Below are 20345 nucleotides of genomic sequence, written 5' to 3'. Positions count from 1 at the left end.
GTTAACACCCCTGAGTGATGAATGATACCAAACAATGATTGTTTAGCATTGAGACTGAGTTAACCACTGGGTTTTGAACTATCTGGTATATTAATTTGCTATAAGCCCTCAACCAAAGAACGGTGCAAAACTAAAGCCTCATCCTTTATAGTAGCTTTATATGAAGATAACTCTATGAATTAAGGTCTTACTCTTCTGAAAAAGGTACCAGATTGTCTCAGCAAAATCTACTTTCTGTAAACCCATGTCAGTAGGCATAAATAACGTCCTTACTTTTATTTTGGCATTTATTAATGTGGTCATTTTGGGCAGCATATTTCAGGCTATGGACTTCCATCAGGCCCATCACCAGAAGAATCCAGGCAACGTCAGGCTATGCTGAATGGAAGTTCCCAGCCTGAATTGTCTGGGTTGTTCTGTGTACCTTTCAAAACAATGCTCCAACATGAACTTCTTTCCCACCCCGCAGAGATCCCCTGGACTTTCAGTTCTTCCGAAAGGAAGAACCCCCACGTTCTGGGGTGCTGTTCTGATGTTAGGATGTCTGGTGTCAGTGGCTGTTGTTTAGAGCCTTTTGAGGCACCCACTGTTTCCTCCGCAGCAGCGACACCACTTGCTTTGTTTCCCCAAACGCAGAACTGGGGTGTTTACTGAAATTCCTAAAGTAAGTCCACTGCCAACCTTTGTTCATCTTACAGTTTATACTGTGCATGGGCAAAAATCCCAGGCAACCTCGAGTCAAAACTAAGAGTCTTAACAAACCCCCTTGAAGTGCTTCCTAACTAACACACAGTTATATTGGTTGAAGCTTCTCACCTGCCTGTATTACTGATGGCATTGCTGCCATTCCTGTATAGCAACTGATGCATTATTAAAATCACTTTGTTCCTGTAATTTTAGAGCTGCATTCTTCTAAAACTGTTACTATTAGTATTCCTGCTGCTCTTCATATCTGCAGCGTCCTTGTGCTTCTGTGGTTCTGCATGTTGGCAGCCTTCTCCCGTGTCCCGCTTGGCACTCTCCTTTCTGCGGAAACCTTTATTTGGCCCCTGGAGAGCTTCACACCTGATCAGCACAGCCTTAGAGTGCGGGGTGTAGTGAAGTGGCCTGGCAGTGCTCCTGGGGAGGCCCGTGGGAGCTGGGGGGTCCCTCAGCAGTACCCCACTGCCCAGGCTCCTGTGGAATGGGACAGGGCCATCAGGGACTCACTTCTACACGCAAGCAGCACCCCTCAAGGACGCCATCCTCACATGAAACCTTCCCTCCGTGCCTAAAAGCATGTTTTTTTTTTTAAATATGGAATGATTTTTTAACAGATTTTCACAGCTCCCCACAAGCGTCAGTGCCTCATACAGAAACAAAGCAGACCACAACAAAAGGCCTGTCAGCCTGACCTTGGTGTCAGGGAAGGTTATGGAGATCATCTTGAGTGCCATCATACGGCACATACAGGACAACCAGGTGATCAGGCCCAGTCAGTATGGGTTTAGGAAAGGCAGGTCCTGCTTAACTAACCTGATCTCCTTCTCTCCTTCTATGACAAGGTGACCTTTGACACTGTTTCCCGTAGCATTCTCCCAGAGAAACTGGCTGCTCACGGCTTGGATGGCTGTACTCTCGGTTGGGTAAAAAACTGGCTGATTTCCAGGCCCAAAGAGTTGTGGTGAATGGAACTAAAACCAGTTAGCAGCTGGTCACAAGCAGTGTTCCCCAGGGCTCAGTATTGGGGCAAGTTCTGTTTAATATCTTTATGAGTGATCTGGATGAGGGGATCGAGTGCACCCTCAGTAAGTTTGCAGATGACACCAAATTGGGCGGCAGTGTTGATCAGCTCGAGGGTAGGAAGGCTCTGCAGAGGGATCTGGACAGGCTGGATCTATGGGCTGAGGTCAGTTGTATGAGGTCCAACAAGGCCAAGTGCCGGGTCCTGCACTTGGGTCACAACAACCCCAAGCAGTGCTACAGGCTTGGGGAAGAGTGGCTGGAGAGCTGCCCGGTAGAGAAGGACCTGGGGGTGCTGGTTGACAGCCAGCTGAACATGAGCCAGCAGTGTGCCCAGGTGGCCAAGAAGGCCAACAGCATCCTGGCTTGTGTCAGGAATAGTGTGGCCAGCAGGAATAGGGAAGTGATTATGTCTCTGTACTCGACACTGGTGAGGCCGCACCTTGAATACTGTGTTCAGTTTTGGGCCCCTCACTGTGAGAAAGACATTGAGGTGCTGGTTAAGGGTCTGGAGAACAGGTCTGATGAGAAGCAGCTGAGGGAACTGGGGTTGTTCAGCCTGGAGAAGAGAAGGCTGTGGGGAGACCTTCTCACTCTCTACAACTACCGGAAAGGAGGTTGTAGTGAGGTGGGTGTTGGTTTCTTCTCCCAAGTAACAACTGGTGGAACGAGAGGAAATGGCCTCAAGTTGTGCCGGGGGAGGTTTAGGTTGGATATTAGGAAATACTACTTCACTGAAAGGGCTCTCAGGCATTGGAACGGGCTGCCCAGAGCGGTGGTTCAGTCACCATCCCTGGAGGTATTTAAAATACGTTTGGATGCAGTGCTTAGGGGGGACATGGTTTAGTGGTGAACTGGCAGTATTACGTTAGCGTTTGGACTCGATGATCCTAAAGGTCTTTTCCAACCCATTCGACTCTGCGTGTAGTCTGTGCAAAGGCCCCACAGCAGTGACAGCCCGGCGGCCCCAGCCCACCCCGAGGAGCGCGGCTGGACCCGGCGACGGGACCCGCGCATCCGCAGTGCCGCCTAGCGGCGCGCTTGCTGCCCCTCCGCGGCAGCCCTCGCGGGCTCCTGAGGGGGCGCGGCGGGTGGCGAGCGGGTCCCGCTGCCGGCTTCTGGCGGCCCGGAGACCGGGCCTGAGCCACCGGCCTGCTGGCGGCTCTGACTCCACTGCGGGGCTGCCGGGGGCTGCCGTCTCCCCCGGAGCCTCGGAGACCCAGCTGCCGCCTGGCAAAGGTCGTGCCGCTCCTGCTGGGGATGAGGAGACCCGTGGGGTTAACGGGAGTTTCGTTCCCATGAACAAGCTGGCTGCCCTCTCCCCCTTGGCACTGTTGTAAAATTCAAGCAGTTCTTATTTTCTCCTCTCCTACACAGATAAGTAACCATTTTCCTTTCTGTTTAGACCCTTGCATTGCTGGTTTTTTCATTCCCTGTTTGGGTCAGCCCTGGTGATAGTGTCTGTGGGCAACGGTCCGCAGGTGCACTGTCTGCCCTGCTGGAGAATGACAGTGATCTATGTAATTTCTAATCAGTTGAAGTCCCTTGTCATTCACCTCAAAGTATGCCACAATATAGCAACAGCAAACGCCGCCTGTGGAGGTATTGTGAACCTGATGTGGAAAGAGCCTGTGCACATCCCAGGGAGCATCTCTTCTCCTGGAATCCCTCCAAAGGATACAACACTGCTATGTCAAGCTACAGCTTGCTTTTTTAGCTGCCGGTACACTAACTAAGGTCAGTTCATGGGAGAAATGCAGGTTTAGCCTAACTTCACCAAATATCTGAAATGAAGTGTGCTTGATAGTACATGTGGGTGTGTGAGCACACCCCATTCAGCCATGGGGTGGAACCAGGATGTTGCCTGCCCAAGAATGTGAGGCTGCCACTTGGCAAAGCACACAACCCCTGGCAACGTGCCCAGAAAACCAGAGCACCCCACAAAAGAAGGAAAACAAACAAACAAACAAACAAACAAACAAACAAACAAACAAAATGCAAGCAGAAAACAGCTCTCAAACAGGCTTCTCAAACATGGGCCAGAGGCAGATAATTTAATTTGTTTTTTACCTTGAAGTCCTCCTGTAAGCAACACCCAAGGACAGAGAAGGCACTGCCTACCTACCTTTCTCCCCTGTGGCTGCATCTCTTAGGACAGCCCACTCATCACCCCTGAATCCCAGTCTCCTGAGGAGCCAGCAGTACGCAGCATCAGGCCATCTGTTCCTGTCACTAGGCTTCTCGTAGTCACACTTCAAAGCTTTGCCCCTGCACCGCTCCAGTCTCTTTGGTGTCCACCCTGCCATATCCGCATAGAAATGGCATTGTAAACTCCATCGTGATGTGCGCTGCCAACGTGTGTCCAGCTCCTCAGCTGGGTCCGGGCTGGGTTTTGGCAGACAGGGCTAGGGAAATAGAAAGGGTGCACGTGGCTCATAGTGTGCCTCTTTACTGATAGAAACGCGGCGCTGGCTCTGTGATCACCTCATGTTGCTTCACCATCTTCAGCTTATGAGGATGGAGGCAAAGGGTGGATGCAAAAGAAGAGTTCAAAAGCAGAGCATGCAAGACAGCTGAGGGAAAGTGAGCTAGGTAGCTGGGAGCGGCTGCAATACAGAGATTAAAGAGGCTCTGACTTGAATGTCCAGTTAAAGGACATCAGAGACCGGCGACAGTGACCTGGAGATGAAAAATGACAAGGAGTCAAGAACTGGCTGATGAAACTTGTTCTGACAGTATCAGAACAAGCCCAGGATCCACCTGCACAAAATTAACATGGTTTCGAACAGAATTCAGCTGCAATCATGTTTTTTTACCAAAATGTTTTACAGTATGTGACTGTAATCTTCTGATCTGATACTAGAAGTCCTAAAGCCAAATTTGCTGTGTCCCCAAACTACAGCTCCTTAAAATATCTTCAGGTTTTTTCTTTGCGTATTTTTAATCTGGCTGGTGGTCTGGCACTGTTTAGGTTATACAATTCAAAATAGCCATTGCCTGAGGTGACTAGATTTTCAGGGAAGTGTTTCATGTAGGATCTGGCTGCAGTCTCTGAACATGACAAACAATCTGCATCAAGATACTTGATCGCACCAATTAGGGTCATTTGCAAATGTAATTATGGCGCAATATTTAAGGTGCTTTTTAAGAATCAATATCCAAAAATTAAAATTTAGAAATACTTGAAATGTTAAAGGAAGAAAAAAGGATGAAGGTACTATTTTTTTCTCCTTTAGCAGGAGAGATTTTCCAGTAAAAGACACAAAATGAACAATTGACCTTCATATTGCACTTTTCAACCACAGACTTTAAGGTATTTTATGAAAGTGCTCAAGTATCATTGGCAGAAAAACTGAACCAAATCCAGTGGAATCACTTGCTGCAGCCCTGCCAAAGAGGCAAAAGCAGAATTAAATGCTATTAGCTGTCTTGTCTTTTAATTCTCCACACTGACTCTCACTGCTGTAAACTATATTATCTATACTGAGGTGGAAAGGTGATAAAATGCTCTCTATGTGCTTTAGACCCTAGTGAGGATCAAAACATCCTACTTCATTAATCAAACAGCACTGCATAAATCAAACACACCATTCTTTTTTGAAAGTTATCTTGAAGATTTTTATACCATGTAATAAATTTGTTTCACTGAGCCTTTAAAAAGTATTCTTTATAATAATTTATATACTGCAGACATTTGTTTATAAAGTAAGAGAGATTTTTGCTCAAAGGGTTCTGCATGTTCCGATCAAGTCGTGGAAATCTCAGGAACATTGGAGAAGGATCCCTTTGGTTTTATCAACGCCAATGTGAGGAGCAACTGCAAGTTGTAGCTACAGGATATTCCTTCCTGGTATATGCTTCCAGACCACCGAGTTTTTTTCACTTCAAATCCTTATATCTGGGGGGTTTTCCTAGAAAAAATGTGTGCTCAGTGCTCTGTAAGTTAAAATATCATTAAATATTTACGTGCTTTAGTAAGGCAACATATTTCCTGACAGCTGAGGAACTGTGAACGTTTCAGAGGACACTGCTGAACTATTTGGAAGGCCTGAGACTAAAGATTTACTACCGTCCTGTCTGTCCACTGATTGCACTCTGCAATTACACCATGAAGAAGCTTGTTTCTCAAGAAGGACTTTGAAACATCATTGCAGTACACCAAAGTAACTTCTATTCTGTAATCAATAGGACAAAAATGCTTTTACTAGAAAATGTTTGTAAAATTTCACAGTGTCTAATCCAGTGTCAGGCTGGCTTAGTTGGAAGACATTTAAGCCTCAGGACTTGGTCTCAGGTCCACTGTTGATACTACCAAATGCTTTGAAGGTAGGGGAAGGAGTGCCTTATTGTTATAATTGCTGTCCTTTGGCTGAAATACTTAAATGAATTGTATTTTCTTCTGCTGAGAGATGTTTATCCCAACGTAAATGTAGATACAAACAAACAGAAGATAGCTGGTGTTTTCAAAGCCTGCACGTCTATTCCAGCTTCCCCAGTTTGGCCCTCAAACTACAGAGGCCAAGCTTTTCCAGTTCCAAACTATCATTACTTCACCCAGTTGGAAGCCACTTGGGATTTGTTTGGGTTTTTTAATGCCATTCCCATACTTGAAAAGTACTGAAAACAATGAATCTACCCCATGACTTGCCAAGAGGCCAGCCAATAACTTTCAGATAAATGCAAACTGAGTCCCGTTGAAATCAACAGACCTGAGCGACAGCTGACAGGTCAAGCAAGGGCAGAGTTTTACTGCAAGGGACTTTAACTGTGGGATGACCAATGCTCAGTGGTGTGGAATCCGTCCTTCAGCGAAACACATTCTAATGGCAAGGACAGCCTACCTACCTATGCTTGGGTTTTTCAGTGTTTTGGGGTTATTTGAACATTGGTATAAAATGTATGATCTAAACATCACCTAACACACTAGCTCATAAAACATTTGTTATATGAAGCGTGTCTAGCTGTCCACTGCAAACCAATCATGAAACAAGGATCAGTTCTACTCATGTTAAGTATTCAAGGGGGTCATGCTGCTGGAACATGGCTTTTTTTCCCCTAAATCTGAAGACTTTCAGCTATATGCTATTATGGAGAGGCTTTGGAGTTCTCAGCACCAACAGTAATGTCAGGAAAAGCTCATATGCTGTGTGGCTCATAGCCGCCTGCTGCTGAAAGGTGTTTGTAGCTCCTGGCAGTCTCCTGTTGACACCAACTACCTAGTGACAGTCATCATTTAGCAAAATCCAGTCCTGCACTAGTGATAGGTACTGAGCAAACACATAGCTGAATTTCTGATGGTGTTTCTCTTCTCTCGTTTATATTCTTGTACAACTCTGAGACTGCTAATGCTATGTATTTTTTCGGTTTGTTCTTTCTTGCAAGGAAAAGCTTACCTCTTCATTTATAAGCTGACTCTTTTCAACAATAATAACATGATGAAAGCTTTTACTGGAAAAGAACAAAGAGTTAATTTTTTTCTGGCTGGCCCCAAGTGACCCCTTGTTCCCACTGCCTTTGAAATTATTAGAGTTTGCTTAGCCTGAAAAATTACAGCTATAGGAAAAGTTATGCTTCACTGATCTATTTTAAAAAGGAACAGCAGAATTTTAAAAATAGAATCCCAATTTTTTTTTCTGACTGTGGCATCTCCAACCCAAGTATGTTGATGCAATTTCCAAAGCACTGAGAAATGTCTTAGGTCACATTTAAGTTGGGTCAGCCAAATCCAGGATCAGTGAAAAAATGAGTTGTTCATGTGGTCTGGAATGAGATCTTTCTTCCCATCATTCTTAGTTATAAAGATATCTTTTGTGTGGTTGATGCTAAATTTAAGCCCAGGCTGAGTGTATTTGTGTACTATCTATGCGTGTTTTATGCATCAGCAGCACACTGTGTTACTAGTAGGCTGCACACACAATTAGGGCTTTATGATCTTTGAAGTCAGTTAATACAAAGATTTATATATTTGCAGCAATAAAAGTCTGGGAAGTAATGGGAATAGATGTTTCTTAGAGCTACAGTCTGATTCTCTTTTGACTTGTGTTGGTTTGGCTCCATTGTCTTCAGTGGAGTTAATCCTCACCCTGATTTGAGCACCAGAAGAAGAGAAGAAGAAAATCCATCCCTGAATGTATGCCTAGGGAAGTCTGTCTTTATAGAGCTTGCTTTTCTTTCAGACCACAGCCCTGGGCAGGGGAAAGCACCAAAAGAGAGAGCTGACTCTGCCATGGAAGTTAAACCACGCAGCATGGTTCTTCTACTGAACAACTCACAGCAGCACCTTCAAGAATGGGACTGAGCCTGGCTCTGGTGACTGGTGCCCTGAAGGGGCAAGCCTGGCCCTGATGCGGAGCTCCCAAAGGGGCTGGTTTGCCTGGGGGGCTCCTGCCTGCTCACTGGTGATGCTCCAACAGCCAGGTGGAATGGAGGTCATGCCTGGGCACAGGAGTGAAAGTCACATTCAGAGAAGCATGGATTGAATGAACGTAACGGTAAGGTGAAAAACGTGCTTATTTAATATGTGCATTACTATTTTGTAAAGAACCATCTTAGAGGCTCTTTCTTTGCCAAAGCATTCAGCTACTGCAATAGGATTTAAAAGTAATATGAGTTGAACTTTTAACAAATGTATAGTAGCAGTTAACTAGGAAAGGAAAGTCCATGTCTAACTATTTCCTGGTGCTATAATGTTTTGATAACAGTGGTACACAAAGACTTGTTTTGTTTAGCATGTGCCATATTATTGCATTTCAGACAAAGTCTTGATTCTTTAAGTCCAAGACAAAGTCTCAATTATTCTGTTCAGACAAAAACCCAGGGTGAAAAATATGGTTTTGAAATGCCCCAAACTACTGAGGAGTAAGGAATCAGCATTGATTTCTGCTTCTAACTACAATGAAAACAAAGGTAAGGCAAATACATATTTCCTAATTGGAGGGACAAACTTAGGAAAGATTTTGTTCCTCATCGTTCCCTGTCTAATTATGAAATCAGAAAAATGAAAATATTCTTCCCATTCTCTGCACACACAGGCAGACCTGTCCTTTCTGTGCTGAGATTTGCTTTCATACAGCAGCAAGTTTCCCCTCCAGAGCTCACAGGCATGGAGAGCAGCTTTGTTTACCACCCCCAGGTGCAAACCTCATTAACTAATGTTTACTTCTTTTGTGTTTTCAGCTTTCAGTAATGAGCCGGGTTAATGGATAGTGAAGATGGTGGTGGTGAGAACAGTAAGGAAAATTCAGGAGCTGGTTTTACATCTTTTGGTTTTACAGGCTTATAGGCAAACTGGCTATCAGCCATTTAGCTATACCCAAAAAAAAATCCCCAACCTCTGGAGATGATGAACCTTCTACACAGGTTTTGGTTTGTTTGTTTGTTTGTTTCAGGATGGTGGAAAAAAAAGCACAGTCAAACCCCTGTCTTTTTGCAAGTTCTGTACAAAATTCTACTTCTGACACCGGGAAATGCTTTCTCCTGTTGTTCAAAGTGACTCCAGATGCTGATGTACTTAGTGCACAGCGCAAGTAACTCGACTGGAATGAAAAAGCAAGGTAATTGAGTTTACATTCATCTGTCAATATTCCTAAGGGACAGACTGTTCAGCCTGCCAAGTTTGCTCTGCTTATGCATGCATAAGCAGAGTGTGAGCTTAAACTGACTGGAGATTCCCACAGTAGATTTTCCCCGGTGAATAGGGGATCTCTGCTGCTGTAATCCCATGGAGGTGGTGCGATCACTTTTACCCTAGTTGTTCCCCCATATCCCACAATACTGGGAGGTGGGCTGAACATTTGGCAGGAAAAGAAAGAAAAGGTTGTGGTAGAACTGAGTTTCTCTGCATCAAATTTGCCCCTGACCTAAGCCCCATTTTCAAAGGACAAAATACCAGCTTCTTCCTAGGCTTTTCTATGCTTCTCACTATTATAATATCTGGGGGCTTCACATATACATATATATATATTTATCTTTCTAATATACTAGCAAAGTGAAGGATTGTCATCCCTATATGTGAAACACAACATGGGGATCAAAGCAAAAAGTTTCTTTTAACTTTGTGTGAGCAGTCTGGGACAGTTAGGAGCAGACTTTCAAAGAACTTGGCCTTTTTATACTTGAAATAGCTATGTATCGACTAACTGCTGTCCCTCATTTAAGATAGTTCTGTGAAAAGGGATGTCCATGTACTAGACCATAGAAACAGTAGCAATCTCCATCCCATACACAGGAGCAAGTCAATGCCCGTAGCAGAGCAGACATACAAGGCACGTGTGAGGGAAGAAGCGACTATGGCCAACGTTCAGTGCATGTTGGAAATACATGAAAGAAAAGCAGAAAAGATGGGAGAATCTGTGAGAAGAAGCAACAAGGTAATATTCAGTCTTGTGGTCTGGGAGGAAACCAGGGAATGTGTCTCTGAGGAAAACAGAAATTAAGAGCCTCTTCAGCTGAGCTCTGGGTGGCAGGAGTTGGTGGTGACAAGCAAGGGAACTGCCTCCTGCTGCGTCTGAGGAAACAGTCTTGTAAACTGACTCGGGAAAAGTGGCTCCACCACAAATTTCTTCTTGCAGTAGAAACAATCCTCAGTGCATTGGCTCCAATGCTACATTAAGGCACAAGTCCACAGACAAGAGCATCCAGCTCCCAATTGGAAAGGCAGGCCCTGACAGCAGCTGCCAGGGCACAACAGGTCTGATGCTACACGGGTTGGATACACTGTGTATACACTATGAAGCTGGCATAGACAGGTCCAGCAAATCTTATATGCCAGATTTAAAACTGGGAGGACTCAAAAAAACGCAAGCATGGGGAGTCAGGATCCTTTGCGCATGCAGGTCAGAGTTACCTTCACACGTGTGTGCCGTGCCCAGGGCTGCTTAGCTGCGCTCCCCTTCCTGAGCTTTCCTGCTCTTGCTGGCATCAAGTGTCTTGCTGAGGAATCTGGCCTGGCCAGTGGCAAGCTGTAGTTTCCCTCATGGTCTGCTGTGAGGACCTGGGGTTTCACCATGGGTGGTGGTGTCTGTGATGAGTAAGGAACCTTGCAGATATGCAGAAACCAGTCCTGATGAACCAGAGTCCAAGCCACTTCACTCAGCGTAAGCAGGACTAGTTGGACCAAAACTCTCAGTCTCCCCTGCAAAGATGACAAGCAAGACTGAAAAGGAGCTGTGGGCAAGCAGGAGGGGGCCAGACTCCTAGAGAAAGGCAAGTCTGAGTGCCAAAAGTTGAGCCCCATAGAATTTCTGAGCACAGGCAGCTACAGGTCTAGTTGCTGAGCCTCTTCCCTCTCTGCTTTCCCGTGAATGAAGGGCACTTGTGCTGGCACCAGCACAGCTAGGACCAGAAACCACCATTAGAGACCTCCCTCTGCAGGTATCCATAGGGGTCCTCTGCTCATATCTCAAAACAGTGACATGGTGGTGGTAAGAAGGGGATCAGCTCTGTCTATGCATAAGCATGCTGTGCAGTGGCACCTGGAAGTAAATGAGAGAATGCCCTAGTCAGGGTGGGTATGTGGATGAAAAAGGTCAGACATTGTAGTGGCATCTCCCTGTGTGTAAGGGGCTTTGGGCAGGGGTACACTGGGCATGGTAACAGGGCACTCTAGCAAAGACAGCAGATTTCCAAGGGTCCTGGGTGTGTGGTGGCCACTCTGTGGGGCTCGGCGTGCACTTCCTGGTCTGACAGCCATAGCAGCTGCGGGATCTGCTTGTACTCCCATGCCTCAGGCAGCCATCGCCTCCAGTGACAAAGCAGGGAAACGGGAGAGGCAAATGAGTGAGAAAGGGGTAAACAGTATTTTGCTCAAAATACAGCAGTGAATGTTCTTGCTCAGCATTTGTTCTCAGCCACCCCAGTGTCCCAGGCTAAGCTCCCTTCAGAAAAAGATTGTCTACACAGAAACTGACCCAAGCCAACATCTTCTGTAAGAGAAAGCAAACAGGAGACTGCGACGGGAGAGCAGGCAAATTCACCTCTTTTCAGGACGTGTTCCTCAGATTTTGTTGCTCATCCTCAGTTCAGCCCAAGGGAATAATCACCAATGGTATCTTCCTCACTTTGTACAGCGCAGGAGGACAGCATTTGGGCCTCAAGCCTTTGGCGATTCCTCTGAGGGTGGATATATCCTTTCCCAAAACAAGGTTCCTTCCTCCCTAGGAAAGCAAAGCCAGCAGTCCAAATCAGTTAGAGAAACAAATATATTTACATAAACTACATAACGCCTTATAATAATAAAATAAATAATGAATGCAATTTATGATTGGGTAAGTTATAATAATGAAATATGAACGATTTATGCAAACCAAAATTCATCACTTCCCAAAGGCAAGTATTCAGTGCACAGAGAAACTCTTTCGAGGTGCACGGTGGGCCTGACAGCAAGCAGCTGTCTTACACCCCGGGAAGGTGTAAGAGGACAGGCCAGCAAACCTGGAAGCACATCAAGTAGTTTTCCCAGCTGTTAGTGTGGGTTACCGTGCCCTGGCTATTATCCCTGGCTCCCGGCAGAGTTGCTGGTCACCATGCCCCAATATGCAGGTTATTGTTTCCAGTTTCTGTTGTGTGTTGCCATGCTTTGCTGCCGCAGTCACTTCTTCCCCCTCCCACATGAATTGCTGCAGAGTAAGGAAAAAGGCAGCAGCCCAGAGGTGGGCAAAATAAAAGGCAGCAAGGAGCCTTGTGGCCTACCTGCTTTCTTTTTCTTCTCTCTCCAAGCCAGAAAGTTCCTCAGAATGAGCAAGCCAAAATGTAACTTGGCACCAGCACCAAAGATAAATGTCAGTATTTTCCCTGGCACTTAGAAACAAAGTGTTTCCAAGTGTCCAGGGAGACTTTTCCCTTAAAGGATGGCTTCCCTGTTGTGTAGGTTCCTCGCCAGTTGCCTTTTCTGCTGGCTGTACATCCCCTGGAGGGCAGGTGAGTGGGGTTTTCCTCTCCTGCATTGCAGCAGGGGGGCCCTAAGAGCTGACCTGGCGCCGGGGGTAAAGCTGGTTCCTGGTACATGCTCCTCAAGAGGTGCTGCATGCAGGACCATGCATGCACGCGAGGAAGGGCAGGCACAGCAACTTTGCCTGCTTGATAAAGCCACCCCAAGCTCCTTGGTCACTATGGGGTACACTTACACAAAATACAGCAGGCTAACGTGATTCAGAGTAATTAGAGAAGACAATTTACAGTCCTGCCTCTTTTGAATGCTGCAGAAAGAAAAGCCTTATGGCAAGTTGGAGCGGCCTGTGAAGTGTAGCAGGATAAATACCTCCTTGCAAGCAGCAGTCGAAAGAAAAACAGGATCAGCAGCTGCTCTCTCCACCTCACAACTCATCCAGCCTACTCTAGGTTGAGCTCCAGGCTGCTGCCAGGTTCTCTTGCTTTGGGGAAAAATGCTTAACAGTTTGATCAACTGAGATTGCTGGACAGCATCCTTTGGAGATATACGAGGATTTCAGGAACCAGTAGCAATTATGGAATGGCCATGACATGACTGTTGCTTCTCATCATCGACACAGATGTACACAGCTTTGAAGCGCACACTATTTTTAGGCATCTGGATGTTTTCCCGATGAAGATTCAGCTTTTGACCACTGCAGCTCAGTAATTCTTCTGTTTTGATATTCTCATTTTCCTCAACATTATTTATTGTTATTTGATCTTACATTTGTTTCCAAGAACTCTATCTAGGAATATCATAGCAAAGATAACAGTATCTTCAGCAAAGAAAGTAATTCACATACCTCATCCTGGATCATTTTTTTCTGTGTAGTTTTATACAAAGAGGAAACTGAAGCAATCATGGGTATAGGCTGTGGATGCACATTTGCTACCAAATTTTATTTCAGAAGAATATTGGTAGGAAATTAAAATTATCACAGGAAAAGGACCTGACCTTTTACTGGTGCCCATGGGAAATGCCGATCACCTACATGCTTCAGTAATCCAGCGTATGTGTGATAGCTGTCAGGTAATTCCGAGTATTCCCTCTGCAGTCTAACCTTCTTCAGCCAAAAGCAGAATCCAAGTCTACAATTTCCACAGTAACAACTACAACAAATCAGATGTTTTAACATATGTTTAGGAGGATTCTTCTCAGTCTGGTGGAAAGGAGAAATATCAGAGACAAAGGCCATGTCATTCACCAACTGGACAAAAATTACTTGGCTGGTATGAGGCTATTGCTCCCTCCATGAGCAGCAGCAGATCTATGCAGATAGCAATTAGTGCAGCCAGAGTTTTCTTAGTATCTGGGATGAAGTCCTAGCTATCAAAGTGAGAAAATATTCTCTCCTATATGGAGAAATATTTATTCTCTTTATGTACACCACTTAGCACTGGGGTGATGAATAGCAGGCTTGCTTAGTAGAAGTCAGATTAGAAGAGCCTTCTGTGCTTAGGAATATTTTATTCACGGTAAGTCTTTTTAATGGACTGTAGACTAAGCTCTTTGCTTCAAAAAACAGTAAATGAAATAACCTCTCCGTTTGTTGGCTCTTATGTCTGGAGATGAGAGGTGACAAACGACATCTTGCAACTTGCAAGATGCAAGGTCTGGATCTTGCAGACTTCCATGAAAAGACCATGAAATACAGCTTGGAGTTGTCCTACACAAGGAGAAGTTCACTGTGCTACCTGAGACTGTCTCTGTGATACAACCTGACTTTTTCAAAAGTGGAAAGAGCTACACAAAATTATGTGCTTCTCTAGAGTGTGAGTTCATTTCAAGCCACGAAGTTAACCTTGGAGCTATGGAGTTACACTTCCTATCTCTGCAGCAACCCTGCCAATAGCTACTACTTGCAAGCAGAGGAGATTTTAATTTAAAATCAGGATTTGTCTCAATACTACTCACTACTGCACATTCAACTAAGACAAGCAGTCTTTGCAGCTGTCATAACTTTCATTCCACAACGAAACTGAGGATTTGTTAAGCATCAAACTCCAGCCCTTGGGACAATTAACATCTTGGCAAGTCTCCTGCAGCGATAGCTGGCGGACAGTCATTAGTACATCAAATTATGCATGCTTGCAATTTGATCTTGACCAATGCTATTTCCTTCCCTTCTTTAGGAATTCTTTCACTGCCTTTATGCCCAAGGGATAGATGGAGAAGATAGCTGTACACAAACTGCTTCAGCTGTGACGCTAATACTGAAAAGATAATTTTACTTCTGTTTATACTGATACTCTGCTCTACAAAGTCTATCTTAACTATCTGTGAAATTCAGCATTAAAAAAACCACAGGAAAATATATTTCCATTTATCCAAACTGGCCCTTTTCATAGTTTACTATGGCCTATATGAGAGACAATGTCTTATCTATGGCAGAGAGGCAAAACGACAAGCAGAGAGTTGTCATTTGGTCGGACTTGCATCCTATAGTTTAGCACTATTTAAGCATTTAAGAAAGCAGATTTGAATTAGCTGACTGTGGAAATTAACTGTATAAGCAATATGAAGGGGCAGGAGAGCGCACAGGCAGGTTTGCCTCTGTCCCAAGTTACGGAGCACTTTAGATCTCAGATTATACAGGCCACGGTAATCTTATTAAATCAAAAAAAGGAAACTTCTAAGGAAGCAAGTAGAGCTTTACTGTCTATAAAAGCATTCTGGTTTTGATTATTATTCATACTTGTATAGTATCTGTAGAAATATTTTGTTAGGTATTTAGGAAATTTGACATCTTTGGGGAATTTTAATGTCTCTATTATTTTTGGTGGGCCTTTGGAAGTCAAAGTCATTCACCTCAGAGACAAAATTTTTCCTGTGTTTTGCGAATTTCTGTGTGAGATTCACTGAAATTGCAACTGCTGGGAACTATCACTGCTTTTCTCTGGTTTCTCCAGGAAAGGTCAAGGCAGTCTGCCAGTATAGTCATTGGACAACGTTAAGGTTTGAAAGACCCGAGTTCTCACTGATACTGAAACAGTAATAGGCAATGAAGCGTTAGGAGAAACTGTACAGCAAAAGTAGGATTAAATTTCTGGACCAGATTTAATAGAGAAGAGGGTTAGGAGGGTGTAGTAAAGTAGATGAAACAAAACCTGATTTCTACTAATTGGTCTTCCAGCTCCAGGATCTGGACCAAGTAACTCCTACTTATGCCTGACATCATACCTTCACTCCAAAGTTGATGAAATAAATGCCTGCAATGACAGCTTGTGTTACTGAGTAAATGGCAAGAATCTGCCTTTCTCCATCCATGTCACAGGGGGCTGCCCTCCTCTGGCTCTTTTCTTCCCGAAAAACAAGCTAGGACATCCGATTCCCTATGCCCCAGTCATTAAAATAGTGTCATTTAAGCTACAGCGCCGGTTCCTGATATATTAGAAAACAGCAGATTTCAGACTTTCTGGGTAATCTTTTTTTGTCTCTCCCCATGCACATATGTTTTCTTACAAACCCTTCCATGACACAGTCATATTTTAGACTTTCCCACAGGATGCAAGCCTCATTCCGTACAACACAGGATAATCACACCCAGTGGCAGAAATGAATTAGCATAGCAATCTTAATCTGGTATTTCCTAATTTTCCTAATTTCCTTATCCTTCAATGTTCGGCTGCGCTAATCTAAATAATATTCTTTTAAAGTAATTTTTTTAATGTTATCATTTAAATATATGTAAGCATGTTTGTGTATCTCTCCATCTATCCGAATCTGTTAATGTATTGGTAAACACAAAAGAAAAAGATAAAAGTTGTTTGTTTTTAATTCTTTCGGAACCGTTTGATCTCTCCTCGCTTGTTTTAGCAGCTGCCTGACTGTTTTTCCTCATATGTAAACTTCAAAGTCAATCAGAGGTCAAAACTCTGGACGAAGACAGAATAAGGAAAACAAGGGTGGCTGGCGTATGTGATGGGAAGAAGCAGAGGAGCTGGGTTGTAGAATATTGCCTGTTTCTGGACACAGCAGGGGGGAAATTATCTACCTCTTGGATATAACATTTCTTGATCTGCACATTTGATGTAGCTGTCGAGGCCTGTATGCTTGCCTGGAATTGTCTCTCACAGAGAAATGAAGGGTACAGCCATGTACTGGAGGACTTGACATTCTCTGGCTATTCTTGGTTCAAGCAATCTGGAAATAGCTTAATAGATTACTGTAAAAATGCTGGAGAAAACCAGCCTTTTACTGGTTTCTGATAAACACAGAGGGCTTCAGGGGTGGGTATAGGTTTTGATTCCCAATTTATTATTTGCTATTTCTGATCATAGGAAAATCAAAGGAAAAGCAAGCCCTGGAGAGGCAGCTTCTGTAGCACAGTAACGTGGAGCATTTGCTGTAGGCATGTGCAGTCATGGTACAGGATGTGTCTCAAGTTCGCGCTTCTTTTTTTTTCCTTTGGGAGAACATCTGCCTTTCCCTCCTTCATCTGTCTGCGGAATCAGGCCCCTGCTTGTGCAGAGCCCGGCAGAGGGCCACAAGCAAAAGAGAGTCCCCGAGGCAGGGGGTTGTAGCACTGCAACTTGCCTGGCAGCTGCTGAAACAGCCTGCAGAAATTGGGAACACCTTAGTGATTCACGCAGCCTCGCAGCAGCTCCTGCCAGCACAGACACTGGAGAGGCCCCAGCAGAGGCAGAGGTGGATTCCACCCTATAAATATACACACACACATAAGGCCACAGCAAGTCCTTAGTTAGGACTCAGTGCAGAAATTATGGGAATTTGTGTAATGCACACAAATGTAATGTACGTTTGTGTAGATGACCTACGAGCATAAGCTGATCTGAAAAAAAAAATAGTCTTTTCCCATTTAGCCAACAGGGAGGATAGAAATGGGACCAGTGCCACCCTGACTGTGGAGTGTGTCTCCCCCAGTCTTCCTTGCTTTCATTATTTGTGTACACCTGCTTTTCCTAAGGAAGGCTTCAAAATATGTGACTTGTACCATATGAACCAGAACCAGGGATCCCAGTAGCCATAAACAGAGGAGGCCCCTTGGCAGTATAAATTGTGAGCAGTATTACAGGGGGGTTCTGAAAATGCCTTTTTCACGATCCTTCTGCAGGTTACTGGTGACAGATACATCAGTAACAATAAAATTTATATTATTTCAAGTATTTCCCTCAAATAATTTTGCTTGTATTTGAGGCTCTTTCCACTCCCACAGCAAATTAAAAGAAAAGATAATGCCCAGGTTCTGGTTAAGCTAAAAGCCAGGCTGAGAACCCTGGGGCCGCGAGCTGTGCCAAGTGACACTGCTCTGGAAGACACGGGAAAGACACTTTTTTGCTCAGGGAAGCAGACGAGCTTTCCCCAGCTGTATGAAGAGCAGGGAGAGGTGTAGCCCATCACTGAGTGGGAAAGAATCTGTGATTGGGCTCCTTGTGGCTCACCGGATGGTAAATGACGAAGGAGGAAATGTTACGGGCCTGGCTGGCAGGCGTGATAGGAAGAGCACACCTTTCTCCAACTACGGCCCTCCCTACAAGGGCTAAGAAGAGTTTCAGACTTGAAACTGCTCCTAATTTAAGGAATACATTTAATGTGTGGCTTACTATCCCTTGTTAACATGACCAGAAGCAAAATTATTCACTGTAGCTTCTCATTCAGTGACCTTTTTCTATACAGTTGAAGGCCACCAAACATCATGCTTTCCCTTAATCAGCTTTCCACCAGTTTTCATTTTAGATGAGCATTTTTAGATGTGTTTCAATGCGTTTTGCAAGAATTAAAATTTTACTCACTCTTTCTTTGGTGACTATTCATCATAAATCCACCTAATCTCTGCCATTAACGCCAAAGTGAAGAAGAAAATAACTACCAGCAAGAAGTTGGTGTGAGAAAAGAAAGAAAAAGTGTAAAGTATCTCTGTGAAAAGCCACGTAGGAAAGGGATGTAAGTGCTGTAAAGGGTTGCTAAAAGGATGCAGGAGACAGCAGCTGAGAAACAAAAGCAGAGAGGCTGCTGGAGCAAAGCAGGCTGTGGGCGGCCGTGCTGGGAGGAAGGGGAAGTGGGAGCAGAAATGGGAGTGGGGAGATTATGTTTGGTGTTTAGGCAGAGGATGAGGAGCTTGAAATGAGGAGTTAAGAGACAGGAAGGAAGCCAGTGAAGGCAAATAAAGAGTGGACGGTAATATAGTTTATGTAGTGAGAAAAAGAGATTACTTGAGCGATAGTGCTGGGCATCATGTGCTGGCGGACTGCATGATGTGTAATCAGCTTGAAGCAGAGGTCCTGATTCTTCAGGAGACGACCTAGAAAAGAATACAGTGGCTTAATTTTAATCCTTTTTTAACCCAGGGTCTCTCCATATAAAGGCTGAGCATTGTGTTGCCCTGAGCGCTAAGTGGAGTGAGTTGTGTTTTGTGCATTGTCATGGATTCTAAATGCCTTTTGTGTTTTGGGGCTCTGAAAACAGAGGTCAAGTACTAGCAAATTCTGTTTTCTGTGAGAGATTTAATTAAATCCTAAGGACAAAGGCAGAGTACTAGAAACAGCTATTGAGTGTGAAAGATGTGTAAAGTTGCATTACCATTTCTCAGTATAAGTTTGTCCATAGCTTTGTAATTTGTTTTGACAAATGACAGGAGAATAAACATTTTAAAAATCAAGATAAGTCTTACCGATTTTATTTTCTGCGTGTAAGGTAATTGTCCAATTCAGGCTTGGAAAGAGATGCTAGGAAACAGAATGAGGAAGCACACGGAGTAGGATGGAACAATTTCTGAATATAGATTCGGTCCTAGTAATTTAGTGAGCGTAAATTGTAGGGTTGAAATGGACTGGGCTGCCTAAGATTTTTTTTATCCTTTATGGACAACAGCAGAAAACCAGAGAGCTTCTGCAATTAACAGCGCACTGCTAATTACAACTTCTTCTTGAATAACCTGAGTAAATTGCCGTGTTACCTGTGGTGTGGGCAGCTCAGGAGTTTTTGACTGGAAAATATTTTCACTTGTTCAATATCAAGACAATACTGTATTAGCCTACTATGCTTTAGAGGGTTTGAATTTTGCCATACCATCTAATTTTTTTTCTTGTTTAAATAACAATAAATGAAATAACATATTAAGAAAAGGCAAGTTAATGAAACTGAATGCAGTTAATTTACTGACAGGTAGAAACCAAGAGATACCGTGTAGCTGCTCCACTTCAACACACACTGATCCTTCCACTTAACGGGTGATAAGGAAGGAATTCTTGTTCAGCTGGTGATAAGGCAGTGTGGATCTGCCTCTGAAGCAAAGAGGATCATCTCATAAATCTAGCCATGCTAGTGCATGAAGTTGGGAAGATAGAGAGGATGAAGTCATATGTCTATGGGAGCAAGAAACCATCCAGTTTACCCACAGTTTTGAAACAATGTATGAGTAATGCTTCTCCCGGTGTAGGATTCAACATACAGGAAAAGTCTTGCGGGCGATGGGGTCTAAAACCTGACAAAACAGACTATGCCACAAGCAAAGAAGTACTGGGGACCTGGAGCAGGTTGCATTCCAGCACCCCGAGACCCTCTGGGGGATTCCCTTCCAGAGCACTCTCTGCAGGTACAAGGGGGGATGTATTCCACAGGGGGGCAGCCCCTGTGGCAGCCAGGCTGGCATGTAGGGCTTTGGGGGTCACAGTGCACTCATTAAATTTCACCTGGAAGCTAAACGACAACCTGCTAGCCCCTCTCTGTTCCA

General features: G+C 44.3%; 1 long non-coding RNA gene across 1 annotated transcript; it reads left to right on the top strand.

Annotated features, from left to right (window-relative positions):
• Positions 1-7455: 7455 nt before the first annotated feature.
• On the top strand, positions 7456-10085 carry LOC142053329 (uncharacterized). Its single transcript, XR_012659176.1, has 3 exons — positions 7456-8213; positions 9111-9275; positions 9950-10085. It is a non-coding gene; the product is annotated as an uncharacterized LOC142053329 (long non-coding RNA).
• Positions 10086-20345: the final 10260 nt, after the last annotated feature.

This window comes from Phalacrocorax aristotelis, chromosome 2, assembly GCF_949628215.1.
Source record: "Phalacrocorax aristotelis chromosome 2, bGulAri2.1, whole genome shotgun sequence".
Taxonomy (NCBI): Eukaryota; Metazoa; Chordata; class Aves; order Suliformes; family Phalacrocoracidae; genus Phalacrocorax; species Phalacrocorax aristotelis.
Note: the sequence above shows the minus strand (reverse complement) of the source record. Positions and strands in the feature narration are given on the sequence as shown.